This window comes from Gouania willdenowi, chromosome 16 (assembly GCF_900634775.1).
Source record: "Gouania willdenowi chromosome 16, fGouWil2.1, whole genome shotgun sequence".
Taxonomy (NCBI): domain Eukaryota; kingdom Metazoa; phylum Chordata; class Actinopteri; order Blenniiformes; family Gobiesocidae; genus Gouania; species Gouania willdenowi.
Window position 1 is genome coordinate 34223326 of NC_041059.1, and position 24713 is coordinate 34248038.

The 24713-nt window shown below is 40.1% G+C and overlaps 1 protein-coding gene across 1 annotated transcript in view; it reads left to right on the plus strand.

The window, feature by feature from the left end:
* The first annotated feature begins 1832 nt into the window (after positions 1 to 1832).
* Positions 1833 to 24713, plus strand: part of tsnare1 (T-SNARE Domain Containing 1) — a 214675-nt gene continuing 191794 nt past the window's right edge. The window contains exon 1 of the mRNA XM_028471586.1: positions 1833 to 1946. The gene's annotated coding sequence lies outside the window, so the exon portion shown is untranslated. The remainder of the gene's footprint in view (positions 1947 to 24713) is intronic.

Here is a 24713-nt window from a genome sequence, read left to right on the forward strand (position 1 = left end):
TTATATGCTTTTAACAGAAAATGTTGTATTACTGTGATGTTGCTGTCTGGCTAACGTTAGCGTGAAAGCTCCTCTGAGGGAGGGACTTCAGAATGTTTGGAGGCAGGGCAAGAGAGCAGCGGGGAGGGAGGGGGAGAGAGGGATCTGAGAGTTGCGGACTGCACCTTTAAAATAAGTAATAATTTAAATAATTACAAAGTGGTCTTTAACAAAGCCACGAAATAAACATATTTCCATTAAAGCCTACAGGCCAGGCTCATCTTTTTTATATTTTTCAGTGTTCCTCTTTATGAAGACAAATGCAGTTAATTAATAGTTCACCTTAATAAATGTAACTGTTTCAGATTAAACACAATTTCTGTGCAATAACTTGATTCAGTATGTTGTTCACAAGATGCGATTAATTGTGATTAATTACAGTCAGATTTGCAATTAATTTGTAATTTAAAAAAAAACATGATGAAAAATTAAATGCCAGTTAATGTAAAAATGATGATAAAAAAGGACCAGAAATACCAACAGTGCTAAAAAAAATAAATAATAAAAAATACATATTACACTGAATCCCGGGTTAAAATTAAAAGCTTGTGGTATAAAAATTTAAATAAATAGTATATAAAGATAAGCAATAGAAGGTGTTTAATTCATTTGACTGCATTAAAGTATTTTGCATCTCAGAGAATCTGAGATTTGATGTAATGTGTGGGACACATCCTTTCAAACTGCAGTCAGGTTCAGACCCCGATGAGGACGACGTGCATGCAGAGGAGTTTCCCTGAGACGGTTTCTGACAGTTTGTGCAGAAATTCTTTGGTTATGCAAACCGATTGTTGCAGCAGCTGTCCGTGTCTCAGATGATCATGGAGGTGAACATGCTGGTTGTGGAGGTCCTGGGCTGGTGTGGTTACACGAGGTCTGCGATTGTGAGGCCGGTTGGATGTACTGCCAAATTCTCTGAAACGCCTTTGGAGATGGCTTATGGTAGAGAAATGAACATTCAACTCGGGCTCTGGTGGACATTCCTGCAGTCAACATGTCAACTGCACTCGCCCTCAAAACTTGCAACATCTGTGGCACTGTGCTATGATTAAACGGAACCTTCTTAGAGTGGCCTTTTATTGTGGCCACCCTGAGGCACACCTGTGCAATAATCATACTGTCTAATCACCTGTGAGGTGAGGTGGATGGATTATCTCTGCAAAGGAGAAGTGCTCACTAACAGATTTAGACAGATTTGTGAACAATATTTGTGAGAAATAGGTCTTTAGTGTTTATAGAAAATGTTTTAGATCTTTGAGTTCAGCTCATGAAAAATGAGAGCAAAAACAAAAGTGTTGCGTTTATATTTTTGTTCAGTGTAATAATGGGTTTTAGGTTTTTAGATGATTTAAAAAATAAAGCAGGCACTCACTTTGAAAACAGGCAATAAAGAAAAATACTTTCTGCATATTAAAATGGGAAACATGTTATATGCCCTCAACTACACAAATTTTTTTTTTTTTTAGATAAATTCTTTATAATCTCATTAAATCCACCATCTGTGGTTTACACATGATTATGTAATTAGTCAAAAGTTGCAAAATTGCACAGGACACCATGTTATTTAGTCCAGGTTTTTCTGATTTTAGCTTCGCCAGTGCAAAGTGGAGAAATAACGACAGGATTCTGATCACTGTGCAGCCACTAAACTGCAGTGAGTTAAGAAATCCATCAGAAAATGGCCATCATTTTAAAAACAGGATGAAATCAAAAACAAGCAATGATTAACAACACACACACACACACCAACTACAATTCCCACAGTTCTTTGCAACTCACTAGTCTGGTCATATGGGGAGGTGACATAAGCAGGTGGTGTGTGGTCATGTGACTTTGTTAGCCGGGCTTAGGAGCAGCAACGTTTCAAGTAGAGTTCAGCTCTCTGTCATCGCTTCCTTCATCTTAAGGTAATGCTGGAGAAAGGCTTTTCATGCTGTGCTGTTGTGCTGCATGGATGGATGCTGGAGCCTCATTCAGAGGCAGGAGAAGGAGAACAGATGATACATGATGGGGGGGATGGGAAACCATCATATGTGCCTCATTGGGAGAGTCACAGATGTGTGTTCTCGTGTCAAGCGATCAGATGCAAACATATTGTGCCTGTAGGTTATGTTTAAGGAGTATGTGTTCATAGGAGCGGACGCGTTGTTGTGCAGAGGTCTGATGCTGAGAGGAATTATAATTTCTATCTATCTATCTATCTATCTATCTATCTATCTATCTATCTATCTATCTATCTATCTATCTATCTATCTGTGCTTTTTTTTAACTTTGTGGACACTGTTGTACTTAACCGTATCTTCCTGTACATTGTCATTGTGCATTATTTGTTATCCAAAAGCATTGTGAGGCTACTTTCACACTGCAGGTAAATACAACCCAAATCCAATATTTTTGCCAAAATACAAAAAGAGTCTGAACAGCACAGATCCAATTTTTTAAAATCCAACCACGGTCACTTTTACATGTGGTCCTACGACCGAGGCGTTTTCTTTCCGACTCCTACGTCATCACTGGCATCCAAAACAGTCGGTTGTAATGATGTCGCAGCCATTACAGCAAACAGCTAGAGCGATAAACCTGGCTCTATTCTTTTTCTCTACTTAAGTTATGTAGTGTTGACTTCTGTTAGAAACAACATTTCTCAGAGCCACACACAGTCCCACATATTTACTTCCATAAACACCAAACATGCCTGTGAGGTCATGTGTCACCTTAGGACCTCTACTGAGAATGTGGGTCAAATTCAGTCACATACTCTGAACTGATTGAAGATGCATTTAATATGTAATATCAACGATCACACACAAATGAACTGATTTGTTCATACCTGCAGTATGAACGTAGTGTGAGATTTGCATTTGATAAATTATTAAAAAATCTGCACAGATAATTATTTTATGTGCAACAATGACTCAACCAAGTGACTGTCCTATTTTCTTCAGTTGAGTGTTGTTGTTTTAACAAATGCTGATAAATATTTACTATTTTCCCTGATAGCACACATACATCTCGCCGACGTCGGCATGATGAATGAAGTTTCATCTGCGAGACGTATTATGGAGAGCTTTTGCTCATTGGGCAGACGTTGCGGAGACATCGGCGTTTGGCCGAGTGGTATCACCGATTTGGGGGGAAAAAAACACACAAAATGACGCGTTAGGAGTAGAATGCTGACGCACAATCTGAGGCCGACATCGGTGAGATGTATGCATGCTTTCTGGGTTCTTTCTTCCAAAAGTGAGCTTAGCATTACCAACTGTGCAGGAGAAGAGTTTATTGAAAGTCCAGCACTTGTTGTTCCTCTTTCTAAAGAAAAACATTCCCCAACTAAAACTGTTAGAATATGTGTCGGCTCTGAAACCAACATGTCATTCTCTAAAACCTGTGAAGATGGTTTCACATCCATCGGAGCATCCACATGGTGACTCCTACACGTATACAGGTCCTGTGCAGTGATGCAGTAAGAAGGGATGCCAACTTTAAACTGTTCACTAAGAATCAGCTGGTGGTTTCTTATTTTCCCACTAAACAAACCACACAGGGCGTCAGAAATTATTTTTACATTTGGATTCCTTTTCTGCTTCAAAAAAGGCAGGCCTTAAGAAACCTGCTGTTTAATGTCTAGGGGCTTCACTAAGATCCCAAAAAAGACTTGCAACTTTGGTGCAACTGCTAATAGATTACACATGCTGTGTTAACCAATGCAGATGATTGCCCATTTAAAAAGGAATAGACATATTCTAGATTTCCAGCAAACAACTCTAAGTATAAGCAGAAGAAACACAATAATAGAGGCTGTCTGTGAGAATGTCAATGTTATGGGGAAAACAAAAAGAAGTAGCAGAATTTTCCCATATGCTGTCTATCATTTTTCATTCAGTTCTACCAGAAGTGTTCTCCTCTGATTCACGCCTGCAGCCGTCGTGTATAAAACTGACACTTGAATATGTTAAATAAAAAAAGAGCTATTCAGATGCATTTTCAGAAAATCACATTGCGTATGCTGAGTTAATCTCCCATCTTCCAGCATGTTAAAACGTCCCTGCTCAGATTGCACATTCATTACTCATTACAGGCAAATATGCTAAACAGATTGTGTTATTTTTGTGTGTTTGACAGATGTAATCTGGGTTGGTAGATAAACCACATTGCGTATCAACCTGATGCAAATTTGCACACATTTTAGAGCACACATCTACTGAAGGAATCTTTTTAATATCAAGCATTAATCAGAGAAATTGAAAATGGTAAATGGACTTCATTTATATAGCGCTTTATCCCCACACTGAAGTACTCTCAAAGTGCTTTACAACATGAGCTCATTCACCCATTCACACACCAATGGGGCAGAGCTTCCATGCAAGGCGGTAGTCGACCACTGGGAGCAGCTTGGCGTTCAGTGTCTTGCCCAAGGACATTTCTACACATAGACTGGGATCAAACCCCCAACCTATTGATCAGAAAATGATCCCTCTACCAACTAAGCCACAATGTCCTTCTGTCAGTGTCCAGACATTTTTTTTTTTCATTGTTATTCTGCGTTTGATGGCATTTTCTTTGTTTAATCCAAATGACATCATAAAATCATTGTTATGTATCCTGGTGGTGTGGACCAGTGAGTCTATGTCTTGATTGTCATCAGCATAGAGCTTGATGTCCTCCACGTAAAACAGGGTTGATTGTTATTTTATTTCTGACTTGGTTTTCAGAGCCAGTCTTGTTGGTGATGTCATGTGGTCAAGGTTCTGAGACCACTCCCCTCCTCCCTCAGATATGATTGTTACCAATAATGACAAACAGCCCCAGTGAAAGAGCTCAGAAGGTTTTCTGAGTTGCTTGAACATCCTAAAATAATCTTGATGTAACATTTGCAAACTTTAGTTTTTCATTGGCCGTGGTAACATGATGTTTTTTAATTCGGAGTTAGTTATTCCGAATTAAATCATTTGGAATTAAAGTGTTCTGCTTCTTGTTTACATGGAAATAGTAATTCCCGAATTGAGGTTTACATGGAAAACCGGTTTATTACGGGTTTATTTAGTTCTGCTTTAGATGTGGGGGGTTGAGAAGGCTCTGTTTGGACTCTTTTTTTATATCCATGTCTTTTAAGGCTCTTATTAAATAGTGTCGGTTCCAGTCCGGGCTGCTGCCATCTTGGATTGTGTCGTCACAAGCGCATCATCGCCTCAAGTCGTGCAAGCGCAGAAAGACCGGAATTAATTTAAGGCAGAATTAAGCAAGTTAAGTGTTTACAAGAAAGAGGAATTATCTAATCTGGAATTAAAATCAGAATAAACCAGCCACCTAATTTGAATTAAGTTTAATTTGGATTTAAATTAACATTAAGAATTAACTTTTATTCTGCTTTAAAGAGGAATTAAAGCTCCCATGTATACGTGACCATTATTTCCCTGAGCCAGAATATTCCGAGTTTTGGTGGATGAATGCAGTCCTTGAGATTTGTTAAAGGTACAGTCTGCAACTCTTATAAAAGTGACTTTTTGTCATATTTACTAAAGCTGTCACTATGTAAGGACAGCTTTACATGAAATTAGTAGTTTGTGTGAAAAAAAACAAAAAAAAACAGGATAATTGAGTCCCTCCTGCTGCTCCTGCAGCCTTTGGCAGATTGCCAGAATGCTCCGCGACAGAGCAAAAACAACCAATTAGAGCCAGGATTGTGTTTGATGGACTGTCTGGCAGCTGTTGCTCACATGCACTGGAGCACCGTCTTTTTTACAGTGTATGGTCTAGAGGAGTAGAAGATGGAATTGGTGATTTTTCTGCTTGAAATGTAATTACTGCTGCTTGATTTACATTATGTTTGATTTGTAAATGTTACACTAGAACTCTGTGGTGCATGTGTTTGTTCATGTGTGCGCAGCAGCCTCCATGTGGGCTGCTTTTAACAGAGCATGTTATATTACTGTGATGTTGCTGTCAGACTAACGTTTGCTTGTTAGCTCCTCTGAGGGAGGGACTTTGGAAAGTTTGAAGGCAGGGCAAGAGAGCAACGGGGAGGGAGGGGGAGAGACGGGGAGAGAGGGATCTGAGAGTAGCGGACTGCACCTTTAAATATGAAAGTTAGAGGTTTAGTTGGTTTTAAAGATAAGACTTGGGTTTTTCACTGTTGTACTGTATCTGTACTGTATCACAGAGTATTACCATGTAGAGATACTATTTGCTCTGATAATTTGTGTCTAAGGCTGTTTTGGACCAAATTAAATCACTGTTTTATCCAGGTTAAGATGGAGAAAGTTAGAGCTTATCCGAGATTTAGATGTTTTCCAGTGAGGATGGGTGAATAACTTCAACGTATTATTACCTTTGTTGCAGGTAAGAATTCAATTGAAAGTGTCAGAAATTGCAGAGAGAAGTGTTGGGTTGAGTTTAGGAAAGTATGAAGGGACTAGATGATCAGAAAATGAATATGGAAAATTACTTTAGTGGTTGTGAGGGAGACTGCTCATTTTTCTTTTAACACCTGTCCTCTTCTGGTCATATAAGTGTCTTTAGCTGCTTCGCTGTGTTTGTACAATGTTGTTTATTTAACTGGAGCAGGAAACATTTGTGACACTCAAGATCAGGCAAGAAACAGGTGGCACGAGGCAGCATAAACACTGGCAAAGCTCAGTGTTATGACGATCCCAGCTTTACTCTTCTTTTTTGGTTTGATTTACTGAGATTTGAGTGACAGCTCACACCCATAGTTCCCGCAACGCTGTAGCCGCATTATCTTTAGTGATATGTCATGTGAAAAGCATATGGCTCTGTAGTGAAAAGCAAGAACCGGTTCACATCACATCCTTTTGCTGCTGAGCTATTACGGTGCCCAGCGCAAGCTCTGCTCGAGGCCAATAACAGGATCATGCCATTATGTGAAAACAAAGATGGGGGAGAGATATCTCTCTCCCCCATCTTTGTTTTGGGCGTGTAGGGCTGCCCTCCCTACACGCAGAATACGTGCTGTGCTTAGGGCATCAAAATCTTCCATGGGGGGCCACATTTGGTGCGAGGGAACACATTTGCGTACATGCGCAATGGACAAGGCTTAAATTAGTGACTAGTAAGCACACTCACTATTTTAAGCTTTTTTGCCCTTACTAGTGAACTAGGTGGACCCAAAATGTTCACGAGTGAACTACTAGAAATAAGAATAAGAATATTTACTAGAAAACCCATTTGCAGCAGCACTAATGAACTAGTGATGGTAGTAAGTGTGTACTAACTTTCTGATGTGTGATTACAGAATCTCTCCTGGTCCTGGTCACACTGCCCTAAACAGGCTAGATACTATCGTGCACTGATAATATTTGCCAAGGTCTCATCTCAGAGACTGTTATTGTTATGCTTAGCACTATCAGCAACATACAAAACCCTGAGAGCACAGAACAACTGCAGATTCCGTCTGCCTCTAAAACCCATTGACCAAATAAACCTGTGTCCTCATCTGACCAGTAACAACAGTAACTTGTCTCATTCCATTCAAAACTGCCACAACACTTACTAGTGTAGGGAAAATAAGCACTCGTTAACAAGTTACAGACACAAAAAATACTGATAAGTTGTGAAAAGTGTGCACTGAGATGTGTTTTTAGTTATTAATAATAGAAAAATATATTTTAAATATGGTTAGCTGTGCTTTATATGGCCGTAATAATAATCCCAGTATGTTGAAAATGTTTTTCTATTTTGTGTAATAAATAACTCAACTTTGTGCTATTATTGATAATGGCAAACTCATTCAGAAGAAAATTTCAAATTGACACTCCATGTTACAAAGGTCCATGGACACGCTCATGTCTAGCAAATGGTAGACATCACACTGATCAAACTGATACTGATACTGCAGAAAAATGTGTTTGTATTGAATTAGCTGAGTTTAATTCAACTGACAAAAAGTTAGATTTTTTTTTTTTATGTGGAATCATAAAAAGTCCTGGACTGTTGGCAAGAGCAAACCAATGCCACAGGGTATCGTCCCTGGAGACTTAAAGGACAGAACAACAGATGAATAATGTGCTGCTTTGACCAGATTCCCTCTGGTGCCTGGTCGAAGTCTTAAAATGATAACTCCCACAATGGTCACTGGAAAAGGTCATGACCGAAAAATACCTTTATATTTCAGTGTGAAGAGAAAGCTTACATAACTGCAGATACAGCTAACATGTTCACACTTCCACATTGAAGAACTCCCTCTCTGTTTGCTTTTACACTGTTTAAACCTCATTTTAGAACAATAACATACAGTTATTGTTCTGCAGTGTCCAGCCAGAGAAGTTTGATAAGGTATTTTGCCTTGTCTTCTTTCATCCTTTATTCGTCCTGTACCTGGGGGGCTACCCTGGGCTGCTGCCTGTTAAACTCTGACATCACTTAAGGCACTGCTCTCTCTGGCTTGTGTTGACATAAAATGGAAGGTTTTTTTTCTGTTATATACTGTATGTATTTACTTCAAGGCACGTGTATGCCCTTGCATATACCCTTGATAATGTTTGACTCATTTAATGAGGACAAATAATAATGAAAAATGCTCACAAAGTAAAAGCAACAAAAAAAAAAAAAAAAAAAAAAACTGACATTGCGTTTAATGTGGAGGTCACCATGTTCACTTTCAATGGCAGGAATACAGTGTACATAGAGGTCATACTGTAGGTCCACACTGATAGGCAGACCAGTGCCCATATTCACAAAATATCCTTGGATAAAAGTAATTCACAAAGCATCTTAAGCCCTAAAACAGCCCCTGAGGTGAAAAACTGTTAGGAGTGAGGAGGACCTTTAAGAAGCCTAAAAGTGTCTTGAACAGACAGAAACAGTGGAACAGAACGAAACGCTGAAAAGGACTATTCCTCTGTCCCAGGATGTGTGTTTTTCTTTGGTCGTGACTGCTGTCAATGTGTGAGTGTTAATTAGGGGTGGGAATCTTTATGCACCTCACGATTCAATTCGATTACGATTCAGAGGGCTTCGATTCAATTCTAAATCGATTATTAATGTATTTTGATGCATGTTTTATTCACAAAATATCTGTTGTATTCACTGTATAAGAATATATATTATTTGTAGTTGAAAAAAAGAGATACATTGCCATTCATTATCCACACTAATGGATGTATGTGAACTGAAAATGTACACGTTTTTCCTTCCTTGTAACATAACTTCAATTGGAAAAAAAAAAAAAAAAAAAAAATGACATGACATTAGCTTCCAGTCATTAGAGATAAAGTGTGCGGTTATAAGATGTCCAAGCATCACATGTCACTGCTATCCTATCCGCTTTCTGCAGCGATGCTATGACTTCTGTTTTGGTTGGTTGTAAAGCTTTGAGATGGCCGTGTATCAGTAAAGTATCATCAAGAAGAGATATTATATCTCAGCTCCAAGTATGCGGCAGCGCACGAAAGCCCTGGTTTTCCACGACAGAGTAAGGACGTAAATCCTTAGCAATAAATGTTGCAATCGACTTGTTAATCCACTTTACCTTCTCCGAAGAGGGTGGAAGCTTTGTTGTGACTTGTTCGATTGTTCTCTGGTTAGCAGAGGTACTTTTAGGCACAGCAGCAGCCGACTTTGACTCTTCCTCCGGGTGAAAGCGTGCTATAGGGCTTCTCATGTTCGTTGTGTTCCCAAAGTACTTAATTTTAGTGTAACAGAGCTTACATACAGCGTGGCTCTTGTACAGTTCATTTCCACATTAAAGAAACATCAGATTTAAAGCTGCACGGGGCTGGTCTTAACTCCCGCACATCCATGCTTCATTGTTGTGGTGCTCTCTTTAAAGTGTCCCTCTGGAAACGCCCTGCACGTCACGTTCCGTGGCTGTTTTGTTCCGCCTTTTTGTACAGACTTTTAAACGGCCTCTAAAATTTTGATTTTTCATTACTGGAAATTAAAGAATCAATTCAGAATCGTCCACCTCCGAATCTCGATGCATCTAAGAATCGATTTTGTCTCCCACCTCTAGCGTTAATCGTTCCACATTTGTCCTCCTGTCCCATTTACATTCCCCGTTAGCTGTGGCTGTTTCAGTCAGTCTGATCATGCTAGTGTTAACTTGCTGATCTGATTAGATTTGGCCCAGTCTGTCAGTCCACTTCCTTTTGCGAGAGATCCTGCCTGTTGGCTGTTGTATTTAACCGTGTTATCTGGCACCTCCACCATGGCCTTTGCTCTGTCTCAGTCTCTCACAGTGAAAGTCAGCCTGTGCATTATTGCCCTGAGAATGGGATTACCACATCAGCAAGTACGGCTGTACAAGGAAAAGTCAGAAAACAAAAGTACAGGGAAACAATTAATTTACAATGCACGTTTACAAGAGCATCTTTAGCTCAGCAGACAAACTAACTCCTCCCACCAACTACTCATAAGCAAATAAAATAGAATACAAATCAAAATAGCCTTTCCAATCTTAATCTCATTAACCTGTAAACACAGAACATTTAGCCAATATTTTACTCACCCAGCATAACAATCGTTTGATCTGTCGCTATGATACACCACTAATGTTCTCATTGGTCACGAGCTCAGGAGAAACACACAGACACACACACACACACACACACACACACACACACACACACACACACACACACACACACACACACCGTGAAATCCCACCCAGTTCTTTAATGCTAGAGGAGGATGACCTCTGGGATGCTTCCAGCTTTTCCTTCTTCGCCTTCCCTTAACACAATAACAATATGGCTGTAGTTGTGGCCATCAGTCCGTTTGTTGAGCTTTTTTTTTTTAGTCTTATCTTGTCTTTCAGTGCAGCTTTATGCCAGATGCTTATTTTTCCTTCTTTTGAGGTAAACAACAACAAGGTGAAAGTAAGTGAGAAAAGTAACAAATAACAGAGAGAGGGAAGTTAACAGAAGCTGCGTTGCCAGGTTGGTTTTCGACTAGAGTGTTTGAAGGAGGCAGTGTAGGCTACATTAAGGTAGAAACACCAGCTCTAACTGGCAACACAGAACAAAAAACAATGCTTCAAACAGCGACACATTGGTGAAAGGAGAAATTAAATAATTAAATAGTCGTTAGCACAGGCTACATACCTGAGCTAACGACAGGAAGCTCGAGTCTAATAAAAAAACATTTGTTAATTAAATAAGCCAATGAGTGTTAAGACATGACATTTGAGAGTTTTGTACTTGAAAACAAACTGAACATTGCGTTAGTTCAGGCAGGCACGGCAGTCAAGCTAGCCAGCCCCACCAGCTGACAGTAGCAATTCCCTAATCAGTTAATCATTCAGCTGATCGTGTTTTATGCTTTCCATTGGTTAGAGTGAGTCACAGAGCTGTATTCAAACCACTGCAAACACCTCGCAACCCACCCCCACCCCAGCTCCTCCTCTTCTGTCTAACTAAACAGATGGCAATGGCTCAACTAATCTGGGACACTCTGATGTTCTATCTCTCTATCCTGTTCTCCTCTTTCTGTTCACTAACCCCAACCAGTCGAAGCAGATGGCTGCCATCTCTGAACCTGGTTCTGCTGGAGATTTCTTCCTGTAAAAGGGATTTATTTTTTCCCACTGTCGCTGATGCTTGTTCATGTGGATTTGTTGGGTTTTTTTATATAGCGCGTTGAGATTACTTTTGTTGTAATTTGCGCTATATAAATAAAGTTGAGCTTGTGTTCCAGGGGGTCATGCTGGCCGCGCCTTCTGTATATGCCTTTCCATGTAGCTCATGGAAGAGCGAAGGGGCATTCCACGCAGCTGCTGGAATGGTAGAGAGTACCCAGAACAGAGCCTTACGCCAAATCTAAAACGCATGCTAAATGAAGCTATTTGACTAAAGTGATCCTGACTGAACTGTTGGTTTAAGGATATATTTGTGTAGAAAATAGCAGTTCAGTCAGGACCATTTTAGTCAAAATAAATGTGCATTAGGATTTATATAGGCTTGGCTAAAGGCTAAAACAAGGAGAGCGCTTAGCGGAAACCCCCTGGAACAGATCAGAGCCTATGTTAATGACAAAAAATGACACCCACTTAGTTGGATACATACTGACCTTGAGGAGTTGGGGAAAGATTGTATTATTTTTTGGGATCATTTGTGTCACTGTTGATCAGCTCTGGAAAAATAGTGGTTAAAGAAGTGGGTTTGTAATCAAAGGGTCAGTGGTTTGAATCCCTCCTATCCCAACTGCTCCTGTATTAACAATGCTTTGGATAAAAGCCTCCGCTAAATGAAACTGTATTGTATCCAACCCTACAGTTTCTTATCATTTGCAATCAAAGTACTTTACTCTGCTCAGTATTAGTCTTTACAAACACCATTCTGACTGAAACACAAAATAGTTTTTCAATACCAGTTTGTTTACCTGAGACCAGCAGAAACTGAATGTTAGAAGGAATTCTGAAATAAATAACACAAAACAACCTGAATATTATTTAGAATCAAAGATAAAAAATTTAAGTGGCTTCAGCATTATAAAAACGGTTGTGTTTAGCCCTTAGAATGTACAAAAACTAGCAACAATATACAACAAGAACACAAAAAACATCTAAAATAAATAAAGAAAGCAATCTGAATTTGGAATACATTTTGACCAACTCTGCTTTGCAAAAACTGCTATAAAACAACCATAAATCACAGCATTTTTCTGAGCTACGCAATGCAATGCATAGGACATGGTATCAGACTAATGACCTGCTGAAAACAGTGACTCCACAGTAATGACAGGCTGCATACTTTTTAACAACATACCGAGCAATAGCTGGATAACAGTCACAGTCTGGTTAAAATCTAGTCGCTGTTGTTTTGGTGGAAAGGCTTCCCTCACGTTCAGTGCGTCCACCATGCAGCATTAACGTAGAGCTTTGTCGATGCATGTATCGTTTGGAGACACATTGGTAAAATAATGCACATATTTCCACTCTGAGAAGCTTGCTCTCGCATTGACTCGCCATGATTAGCGCACGTTATAGTAAACAGAGACACGCCCACAATGATTTTTCTTCTTCTGTTTTATCGCAAGGCACCGTAAACAGGAAGTATACTGCAGCTAGTAAAGTAATGGACAAACGCACCATATTGTAACGGTGTGTGGGGGTACTATTTACTGTCATACGTAATATTAGTGCGTTAGTGCCCAACACTGCCTACACATACTATTAAGTAACAGAATGTGTGCCTCCAAATAATCAGATGCTCTGTAATGTACGTGGTGGATGAGAGAGTTAAGTGCTTAGTTGAGTGGTGAAAAGGCACAGGAGCCATTTGGGCTTCTGAAACCTAAATATACAGTAAATCCTCCTTACAGCCTCACAGCGTCAAGTGCACTGACAGTGTGTGTGTGTGTGTGTGTGTGTGTTTTCAAACCAAACCATGCAACATACTGAGAGAAAGCATAAAATCTCCACTCAGGAAGCCTGACGCCTCCAATCAGAACCCTCAGACCATGTCATTTAATTAATTTTAATTTATTTGAAGGACAGTGTGCACTGGCATAAACATTTGTTAGAAATGTCAGACAGGTTCACCAGATTCAGGAGAAAGCAACTTTCCTTTTGTCATCCTTATACATGAAAACAATGTTCAAAAAGTGAGAACAAATCCGTTCACACAAAACAGGATGACCATACACAATATCTGACAAAAACAGTACACAATAAATACAACAAAAGCTCATCAGACCAGCATCATTGACATATTGGTATTGTACAACTATGAATTAAATACATTAATCAATAAATAGATTTACAAAATTAAAGTTGAATAAATTACAATACCTTATAAATTTAGTCACATGTTTTACTTAATGTTGGCAGTATTAGGTGCTTGTGAGAAATGAATTGGTGTGACATCAAAATTATTTCAGACAGGATCACTTTAGTCAAATTCTTTATTAGCATGCATTTTAGATTTGGAGGTAAAGCTCTGCTCTGGGACCTCTCTGCCATTCCAGCAGCTGCGTGGAAAGCCTGAAGCAAATGGAGCTCCCCCTCACTCTTCCATGAGCTACATGGAAAGGCATATACAGAGAGAGCGGTCAGCAGGACCCCTTGGAACAGAAGCACAGATGTTTAGATGGGAACAGGACACGCCGTTTAATTAGACAGAAGAGGAGGAGCTGGCGTGGGGGTGGGTTGTGAAGCGTTTGCGGACGAAGCGTGTGGAAGTAGGCGTGTCGCAGTGGTTTAAATACAGCGCTGTGACTAACTGTAACCAATGGGAAGCATGGAACATGGTTTACTGGATGATTAACTGAATTAGGTGATGGCTACTGACAGCTGATGGGGCCGGCTAGCTTGATTTCCGTGCCTACCTGAACAAACGCAATACCAAAAAGCTGCTTATTGGCCAATAGTGGGATACTATCCGTTTTAAAAACTGGAGTGACAACAGTTTATTTTAACCTATTTGCAAAGAGTTTTGACCCAGTCATAGGTTTATAACGTGTGTGTGTGTGTGTGTGGGGTTACTGCGAGATCAAATTTCTTTAAAAAAATCCCCATGTTTTTGATAACCCTAGATAATTAAGATTGGAAACTTCTAATGGTTATGTGACCTCCATAAACACACACTTTAACACAATAAACAGTTTGTCTGTTTCTGTAGTGCGACCTTACTGTCGTTAGCATAAGAGCAGCATTTATTTGCTATCTCTTCGGTAATCATCCTGATGACCAGGGGAGGATCATATTTGGTCTTGGAGGGCTGCAGGCCTGTCGCACAAGCATTGTGCCCAACCACTAGTGACAGAGGTTTTTATTTTTTCTAAAAAAACGAGTGTTGGTGTGTGCGCGCAAGAGCATTGGTGTGTATGTGCGAGAGGTGCATGCAAGAATGTAAGTGTGTGCGTGCAAGGGAGGTGCACGCAAGAGCGTAGGTGTGTACAAAAGAGCATTGGTGTGTGGGCGTAAGAGGGTTGGTGTGTGGGCGCAAGAGCATTTGTGTGTGCACGCAAGGGAGGTGCACGCAAGAGCACGTAAGTGGGAACCATAGTCTACATCAGTGGTCCCCAACCCCCGGGCCGCGGACCGGTACCGGTCCGTGGATCAATTGGTACCGGGCCGCACAAGAAATAATTAATAATTTCCGTTTTATTTATTATCAGAGTATGAACGATCTTTTATTTTGAAAAAACTTTTATTTTGAAAAATGACCGGATTCGCTCGTTTGCATCCCGGTCACTTGTGCGCCAAATTTTAACCCACAAGCTAGCAAAATGAGTAAGAAACAGACGTCTTTGGATATTTTTTTTGCGAAAGGGAAAAGGCCTAGTGAAGAGACAGAAGAAGAGCCTACGAGTTCAAAGAAAAAGAAAACTTTTACCAGCTCTGCCGGTGTTCTGGATTAAAGTCATGGCAGAATACCCTGATATCGCCACCACCGCACTGAAAACCCTGTTGCCATTTCCGACATCCTATCTGTGTGAAGCGGGGTTTTCTGCAGTGACAGCAACCAAAACAAAACAACGGAGTAGACTGGATATAAGCAACACACTTCGGGTGTCATTGTCTCCCATCACTCCCAGATGGGACCGTCTCTGTGTAGAAAAACAAGCGCAGGGCTCCCATTGATTTGGCATTATGGTGAGTAAAAATTTCCATGCACTTTATATTAGTTTTTGTGGTGTATCTGTATTTGTGCAGGCATGTAAAACGTACGCACGTAACTCTCAAAGGGGCGGTGCACTAACGCGCCGCACCAACCCCCCCCCCGGGCCGCGGTAAAATTTGCCAAGCGTTGACCGGTCCGCGGTGATAAATAGGTTGGGGACCACTGGTCTACATCATGCATTAAATAATGCACATATAAACATAATAACATAAAATAGTCACAAAACCTCTATTCCAGTGGTTGTCAAACCACTGTGTTCAACCACTTTACCTGAAGGTGGTTGAACACAGTTGTGTGTGTTAATGTGTATGTGTGTGTGTATCCTGAATAAACTGCAACATTCATTGTAGTATAACGTTTTTTTTTTTTTTGGTTTTTTTTAAAGCCAAATGTAAAAAAAAAGTGTTTAAGTGCACCTACTTGGTGCCAATTATCAAATCAGTGCTTCTGTATAGTATATCCGAGGCCATTTTATTGAGTATGGAATTGTGTCAGTGAAGCTAAGAAAAATTAGACTAATAATAATTGTGCGCACCCATACTTTTTGCATGCTCCCCTAAAGACCAAGGTCCGGCGTCTGGAGGGCTGCAATTCAAATTTTGAAAAAACAGTTCTACAAAGTACAAAATAACACAGCAACAACTCAAAATCAAAAAAAAATTCAAATCGTGAATATAGATCTGCACACACAGGCTTTTGTTACCCTGATGAATACCCTCTGACCCAAAGCTTGAAAATTAAATTTTTTACTTGCATTGATCCAAGTGTGCAGATCTCTTTTTTGCACAAATATGTTTTAAGCTTTGGCGCCATGGCAGATTTAGGTCGTGAGTGCGGTGATTCTACTTCTGAAATCAAGAATATAAAAAGACAAAACACTTATAAGAAACTAGCAAACTAACTGATGGACCATGAGGACATCAAATACAGATGCTCTCCATAGCATTCAAACACTTTAAGTAGTGAGGGAATGCATTTAGGTGATGAAGAACACCTGGGTGGAAACATAACGGAGGAGAGTGACTACTCAGCGTTTCACACAGATATACTGTCAAAACAGGGAATCAACACACAGACAAAAGATGTTGCCAATGGGGTTGCAAAATTCCAGGCATTTTCAAAATTGGAAACTTTCCATAGGAATTAATGGGAATTTATAAACTTGAAGGTCACAACTAACACTGCACTGTTCGTAGACTTTGGGTTCTAAACATTTTTTATGTCTAAGATTATATTACGGTACCTTCTGCAACTCCTAAAACCATATGCTAACAAGACTTGAATAACTTACAAATGAATGTTGAAATGTTATGTTTTTTTTTTAATTGTATTTTTCCTAATATTTATGTTTGGACAATAATTCCCATGAGAAGTATTCTTTTTGAATATTCCTGAGATTCTCTAGCTTACGTTTACAGGAAATTTTCCATCCCTTTGCAATATAGTTCCAACAACAGCAAGAAAGAAAAGACACATAAGCAACCACATACTGAAAAAGCACTAAAACAGGTCTTACAGAAATTAAAAATCCAACTGAAAAAATAATTCCTAACAAGCTTGATGAAACAACAATGTCCTAAACGACTACAGAAATTAATCTGACAAACAACTTGTCCCTGAAGCGTGGCTGCATCTTTCTTGTGTTGGCTTTAAAACTAAAAGCTTCCCAGGAGCCACTGCTCCTTAGCCATCAACAACATTTTTCTTCAGCTATGCCTCTATGTTACATTATAGTGGTGACATAAAAAGGAAATTAAGAAAAAAAAAAAAAAACATCTTAAAATGCAAATGGAAATATTTCTTTACAGTAGCTTCTGTAGTTGTGGTTTTAGGTAGGCTCTTATCTCCACTATTTCCAACTGTTGTGTAGCTTCTGTAGCATGCTCTGTAAAGCCAATTTACAGTCATAAATGAGCAACTAAATCAATCCTGTTTGCTTTCAAAGTACTTCACGGCTTAGTCAAAGCTTATCAGTCAGCCAAAGCAGCCCCATTGTTTCCTGTGAGCGTGACCAGTTGACTACTTGTTTTTCCTAAATGCCACTGATTATCTTGTCATAACAGAGAGTCAAATCCATTTGCTCAAGAGTCAGTTTTTGTTCAAGGCTGGACTGGGAGACATTTTATCGTTGGCCTCCAACAATTGGCTTGATGACATGTAAAATCTAAATAAAGTGGGAGCTGGATGAAAATACTGGCAGTTCCTAGCAGCTATTACCAGTAAGTAGGAAATGGAACGATGGCTTTGGAACATTTGAAATGCATTGATTTACAGATTTGAGTGCTTGTTAGTGCGTGTGCATGTTTGTATTTGCTGGATTGTGTCGCCATGGTGATACACGGTGCAGGTTTGTAAAAACAATCCCCAGGAAGTCATGAGCCACAGGGTGAAGCATATGTAGATGAATGTGGCACCAGAAGGACTCGCTGTGGATGTCCTGGGCCTTTTCCAAGGAGCTGGATCAATGGAAATCCTGGATAAGTTCAGGCTAAGATGGCAGAGATAAAGGACTTCCCCTTTCTGAGCTGGCTCATCTTACGTGTTGCGTGTTGTGACATTTTAATCAAAGTTGTGGATTTCGGAGCACAAATTATTGAAGGTGTTTTTTTGTTTGCGTAGAGAATGTTTCAAAGCCTTACTTTTTTAACGTTACATATGGTACAGTCTTTCTTTTATTCCAAGTTTGTCTTTTGTGCTGGCGTTTGCAGGTTCATCTTCGTTCTGCTCAAAGCAGCTTTAGGTGGTTTTAACCATTATTTTATTAATTAACCCCACATTAGGTTTGGTCATTACCACTATAATATATTGGAACAAGCGTCAACCTCCTATTTGCGTCTGTAACATTCTGGCTGATGGCCCCGCCCCCTGTCATCACCTTTGGATTCTGTTCTGTTCCTCCATGTCGTGGTACTCTGTTTACTGCAGCAGAAGACTAAACCATGCTCATATCAAACCATAAATTCATAAAAACATCTTCTTTCTCTGCTGTCATTTCTTCACTATACTTTTGGTGCATCTCTCAGGCTCAACTTATGTTTTTTTTTTGTATTCATTTTAACTGTTCTAAAACAAAGTTGAGCTCTCTCCACCCAGGATCGGTCAAGCTAGCTCTTTAGCTTACTTTCAGGATATGTTGTGCCACCTTCTTAACGTGTAAGTATACCCCCAGGTTTTTGCTGAAAAAAAGAAGCCTTGATTTTGGGCGTTGCTCCAAAATAACCACACCTTGACCATACTCAAGTCTCTCTGATGCCTGGGTACATCACAGGAAGTTGACCTGAAGTTTACAAAGGATATATCTTTGCATGGAATCACAAGTATATTGATCGATGTGCAAAGAAAGACTACACGGAAAATGGACACTGACAAGTTCAATACTAACCAGGGACAGAGCTAAGGGACACATAAACTTTTCCAGATATTTAAACTCCCATAAAAATCAAGCATATTGTCTCTAATTTGGCACAACTCTGACTTTGACAATTGGAAAATCTCTCCATGTTAGGACACCCTAAGCATCAACAAAGGTCAGAATTTCCTCATAAAATTCATATCCCTGGAGAAGATGTCTGCACTATGTGGGCTGGTCTGGGTGCCTATGCTGCTGGACGTCATGTCTTTGTTCTTTGTGCTTAGCAGAAGGGTTTGTCTCTTGCGGTGCTTACTGCTCCTCTTCCTCTCTCTGCTGTGGTGGGCCTCTTGGGGGCTCCAGAAGCCTCTTTGGTAGTCACCTGAGGCCTTAGCAATGAGACCTCGCAATGAGACCTCTTCTATCTGACTCCATCCCTTTTTATGTTGTTTTCATCTACATTTCATAATCCAAGGGGTGTGTATCAGCATTTATTAACTAACACTACGTCCCCTAAAAAAGGGATCCTTCTTCTTTCTTTCTTGCTTATTAGCATGTTGCAACCAACTTGAATAGGTGCATATCGCCACCTACTGTACAAGTTTTATTTCATTACATTCAACGTCCCATCAAAGGACATACACTCAGTGGCCCTCATTTACCAATTTTCCATGAAAACAGGTGCAAATCTGAGTGCACATTGTGTCGTACGACAGGACCAATGTGGGACTATCAAACATTCTTATTTGACTCAGCACATCAATTGTGTGTTGATAGACGGGTGTTGATAGATGCCACGGCTGAATTTGATCGTTATTAACATGTTATGCCCTCAAATTCCAGGTTCGGGGGCCCGCCCACTGAGGTAAAACAAACATTTGCAAGGAAATAAACGTTTCCGTGAAAATCAACATTCTCACAGCTGAGGTGAAGAAAAACAAAGATGTGCTTTTTGGTAGTATGAAAACTGTAATTTAAGGAGTTATTTTAAACGCTCTGTGGAAGAGAATAATAGAGGCACTGAACAGCGCTTCCAAATGGCCTCAAGTCCATTCAACCCCCGTCCCTCTATCCCCCCCGTACGCACAGCGCAGCGACCAAACCTCACATCAGGGCAGAGACCCTGGAGAGACAGACATGATTATGACATTTATTTGCTTCATTTGTCCACACGTTGGAAGCAATAAATAAAATATTAAAAGTAATGAACAAATCCTTTAAAGGGGACATATCATGCTTTTAAATCCTTCTTTTTTACATATAAATCATACAGTTGTGGTCTATATAAAGCGGAACTGCAATGCTTGGGTCTGAATTCCTCATTATTATAGCTCCACAGACCCCTTTTCTACCCCTTTTCTGATGTGCTTCTGAGAGCAACTCGTTTTGGTGCAGTCTCTTTAAATGCAAATGAGACACTTCATACTCCGCCCCCTCTTCAGGTGACACTCGGTTCAACTCCACCCTGTTCGGCCATTTTTGTAGTTTGATAGAAGAGATACGGCTATGTAGCGGCGCATAAACTCTTTATTCAGAGGTTATTTACAAAATGTCAACAACAGAAGACTTGTCCATCCAGCTTTACATGTTCGAGCCAGAGTCTGACCCGGCGGAGCGAGATGAAAATGAAGATGATGAACCTGCAGAACACTAACAAGTGAGCTAACACAAGCACCGAGCTAACGCTAGCGCCAAGCTAACGTCACAAAATGCATTTTAATACAGTCTTTTCAAAGACAAAAACGGCAAAAGGAAATGACTAATGAAAACTTTAGACTTAAATTAAATCACGTAGGCCATATCATCAAGGATCTAAAACGAGCAAACAGTGCTAACATATGAAGACGGTGCAACTGCTAATGCTAACAAAACAATGACAGGGACGTCTTATCACACTTTTTAGCGTTATTTACAGCTTACCGAAGTGCTCTGTTCGTCGTCTCCAAAGATAGAAGGAATTGACCCCTCAATCAGACAAAGTCTTTCTGTAAATCCTTCTTTATACTGGTGGAGGTTGCTGAAGCAGTCATCCTTGAATTGCTTCGCGCAGACAAAAATGACTTTACCCACAGATGTGGGTACATTTCCGTGAAAAATAAAACTCAACCAGGCACTTTGAAAATGTTCTGATGCTGGGAGACGGTGTAATGAAGCGTGTGGGTTACTACATCCAACAACCAAACATTTTGACTTATCCTCTCGTAACTTCTGCATCCTGGAGCTTGGACTACAAAATAAAAGCGAGAAATAAAAATAGCGGATTGCTCGAAGTGTTGGGCCTGGAGTCGATGTCCTAATTTGGCAGTTCCACTGCAAATACTGTGACGTTATTGTTCAAAAAACTAAATAGAGAATCGAAAAATCGAAACAGATTAAAAAAATATGACCAAAACAGAATAGAAAGATATCAACGAAGCACCTGAAGAGACTAATTTGAACTTTTCTGTGCTTCTAAACACTCTAAATATACAACAAAATGCATTTAAGGGCTAAAAAGTGGATTTAGCATGATATGTCCCCTTTAAAATGCCTCAATGGAGGCTGGGCTGTCACTGGTTCAGCTTTGGCACTTCACGCAGCATTGATATATGTCGAACATCGCTCCATTCACCAATTAGGTGTTATGCAAAACCAGCCCCCCCTTGGGGGGCTGGATGGTGGGGCTGGGGGTGGAGGGGGCCGCCGCCTGCGCTACTAAGTAGTGGCGCGGGGGCGGCCCTCCCACCTCTGGCTGCCCTACTAATCCCTCCAATTTTAATTACACCACAACACCATACCCCCCGGAGGGTGGGGTGTTGAGGTGATCCGGAGCTATTGCACCAAAAAAAAAAAAATAAATAAATAATGTCACTGACTGTGTATGCGCAAACACATATAAACACAGGCTGTGGGAATAGACGCAGAGCAGCAATGTGCCTTTGGGAGAGGGTGTGGCCTCTTCCTGCCTTACAGTGGAGTGAGACTTGTGCAGCGTTTTTGCCATACCAGGAAATAGCGATGTATAGTCATTTAGCACAAAATGCTGACACTTTCAAACTTATTGGTACGGTAAGCTATCGGAAATGGGAATTGTATTATAATTAAATCAAATAATCAAAACATCAATTCACCCTTGGGTTAGGGTTAGGGTTACACTGCCTACCCTGACTGCACATCACTAGTAAATATGTGGCCTTTTTTAAAATCACTTTTCTTTTCAGAGTCAGTCACATTAGGCTGGGCTGCAGCACAGATCCACACACTCAGATTTGCGTACACGAGGTCAGACCAGACGTGAGATCTGATTGTAGCGTACGATCACGTCAGAATTCATTATTACCGGAGCTTGTGGGAATTTGGTCGAACGCACATCGTACGTTCGAATCTGAACATACGAACGGTTAATAAATGAGAGCCAGTGTCCTTATATATACTTGATCCTTTAACTACAAAAGCAATTTACATATAAGCTAACATTCTAACATTTCCTATCCTTAGCTCCTAAAAGCAGAGTACATAACTGCAGTTACTGTCCAGTTTGCTACACGAGAAATTTTATCATCTGTGACTGAATAGTGGTGAAAAATAGCGTGTCAGTGTGTAATATTGTCCCAAAACATGCATGTAATGTTTTTCCAAGTCATCTTGGGGCCCGGTTTTAAATAAAAAGAGAGATTTGACCAATCATGGAAAATTGGAGGTCCTCTAAAGTTTGCATCAAACTTACTGTCAATGCACATTGTGTTCTTTACTCGGGAGGTTTGTGTCAATTTTTCACATTTTCATTGTGTTCTCCTAGCAGGACGGAGGTCACAGGGGTAGCTCCTCTGGTACTGCTCACCAAATCAATATGTGAGGTTGAATAACCTGTCAGTGAGGTGGTCTGTGATAAACCTCTGTAATGTTCCATATCTCCTGCGGGTGGGGGAGCTGGATTTTATGTAAAAACAAATAAGAAGTCCATGATTTAGAAAAGTCTGACTTTATTCCAACATGCAAAAGGTCTTCATATGATGCACTCAAGGTCTAAATAGAGAAGTATGTACTGTAGTGTGTATTTGTATGTGGGAGAGTGTTACATTCTCTACATAATACCTACCTTTTTTAAAATGTCAGCCGAGAATGTGTCTAGTTAAGTCTCACGCTTCCAGAGAAAGGCCACAGCCAGTTTTAAAGTAAGAGAGGGAAAGGTTGTGGAAAATTAGAGCAAAGCATTTCCTAAAGACAGAATTTATAAAATATCAAACTACGTTCCATCTCAGCCATCACTGCTCTGAACTGAAATACACGTGAGGCAGTGACACACGTGCCAAAATTCTCATCCCGACATTGAGAATCCAATCAATTAAGTGCGGTGAGAACAACCTTTATGGTCCTTTCAAACAAATAAGGGTGGAGATGAGTGTTAGATCCCAGAATCAAGGTCATCTTTAGCTAGTCATTCCATACTGGGTAAAATGTGCTTTAAAGGTGTAGATGGACATCTGCCACCAGGGTCAGACTTATTTTCACTTTAGATCACAACCTATTATTATAAAGACCATGCAATTATAAATTTACAGGTTAATTCTGCAGGAGCACCCTGTTTTATAAAGACTTGGAGTATTTATTTAATATTTTGAATTTAGTGGCCAGTACAACATGAGTACACATCTCAAAGATTAGTCATTACAACAAATCCTTTTCAGAATTCACAATACCAGAATCTACACTTAACCCTCTTATTATCCTTGGGATCAATTTGACCCCATTTAATGTTTATCATTAAAAAATAATACTTATTTTGCTTCATATTTCATGACTTTTCCCAATCTGATGGGTGAAATTCTTTAAGCATATTATGATCATATTTTTTCAATGTGCTGAACACGTACTGTATTGCACGCATTGGTGTTCTTCTGAGGTCAATTTGACCCCAAGCTGTTTTAGTCATGTAAAACTCATATATTGCAATCTGCACGCTCTCTCTGTCTCTGGAAAATGTCCTCTAGGAAAACGTTTATTATCAATGAGGTTTTGGAACAACTCTTTCAAAGTGACGTAAAGGTAGGGCTGGGCAGTATACCGGTTCATACTGAATACATTTTCGTTATGATGTCAATTTTTAATATTACCATACCGGTGTATTTGATTACACAACTTTTGGAACGCTATGCTGCGCCGTGTTTCAGACCAAACCCTTTTCAACATTGCACTTCTAAATATGAAGGTAAACAGTAGCGCTCTGGTGTTAGTTGTGGTGTAAATCATACGTGTAAATGGATACAAAACACAATTAAAAGCTCTAAAGCTGAATGTGAGCATGTGCCTGCGTGCGCACGCTTTTGCTACAGGAGAACAACACTTACGGACACGGAGGCACAGTTAACTTAGCATATTGGTAGTAATACAAAAAAAGAGAGCAAAGAATCTTAATTTGTAATTCCTCTAACGCTTAAATAAGTTCTGTTGTAGCTGCAAACAAAACGCTACCTTATTCACCATTAGAAACCACCACACCAGAGTATGCAGCATTTAAAGGTGCAGTCCACAACCCTCAGATCCCTCTCTCCCCCTCCCTCCCCGCTGCTCTCTTGCCTGGCCTCTAAACTTTCCAAAGTCTCTCCCTCAGAGGAGCTAACAAGCTAACGTTAGTCTGACAGCAACATCACAGTAATATATCGTGCTCTGTAAAAAGCATATTACTGCAGCGCTTCTCTCTTTATGTGCACACACCTCAGCATCAGCAACAACACAGTGTCACAGCACCCAAACGGAGGCTGCTG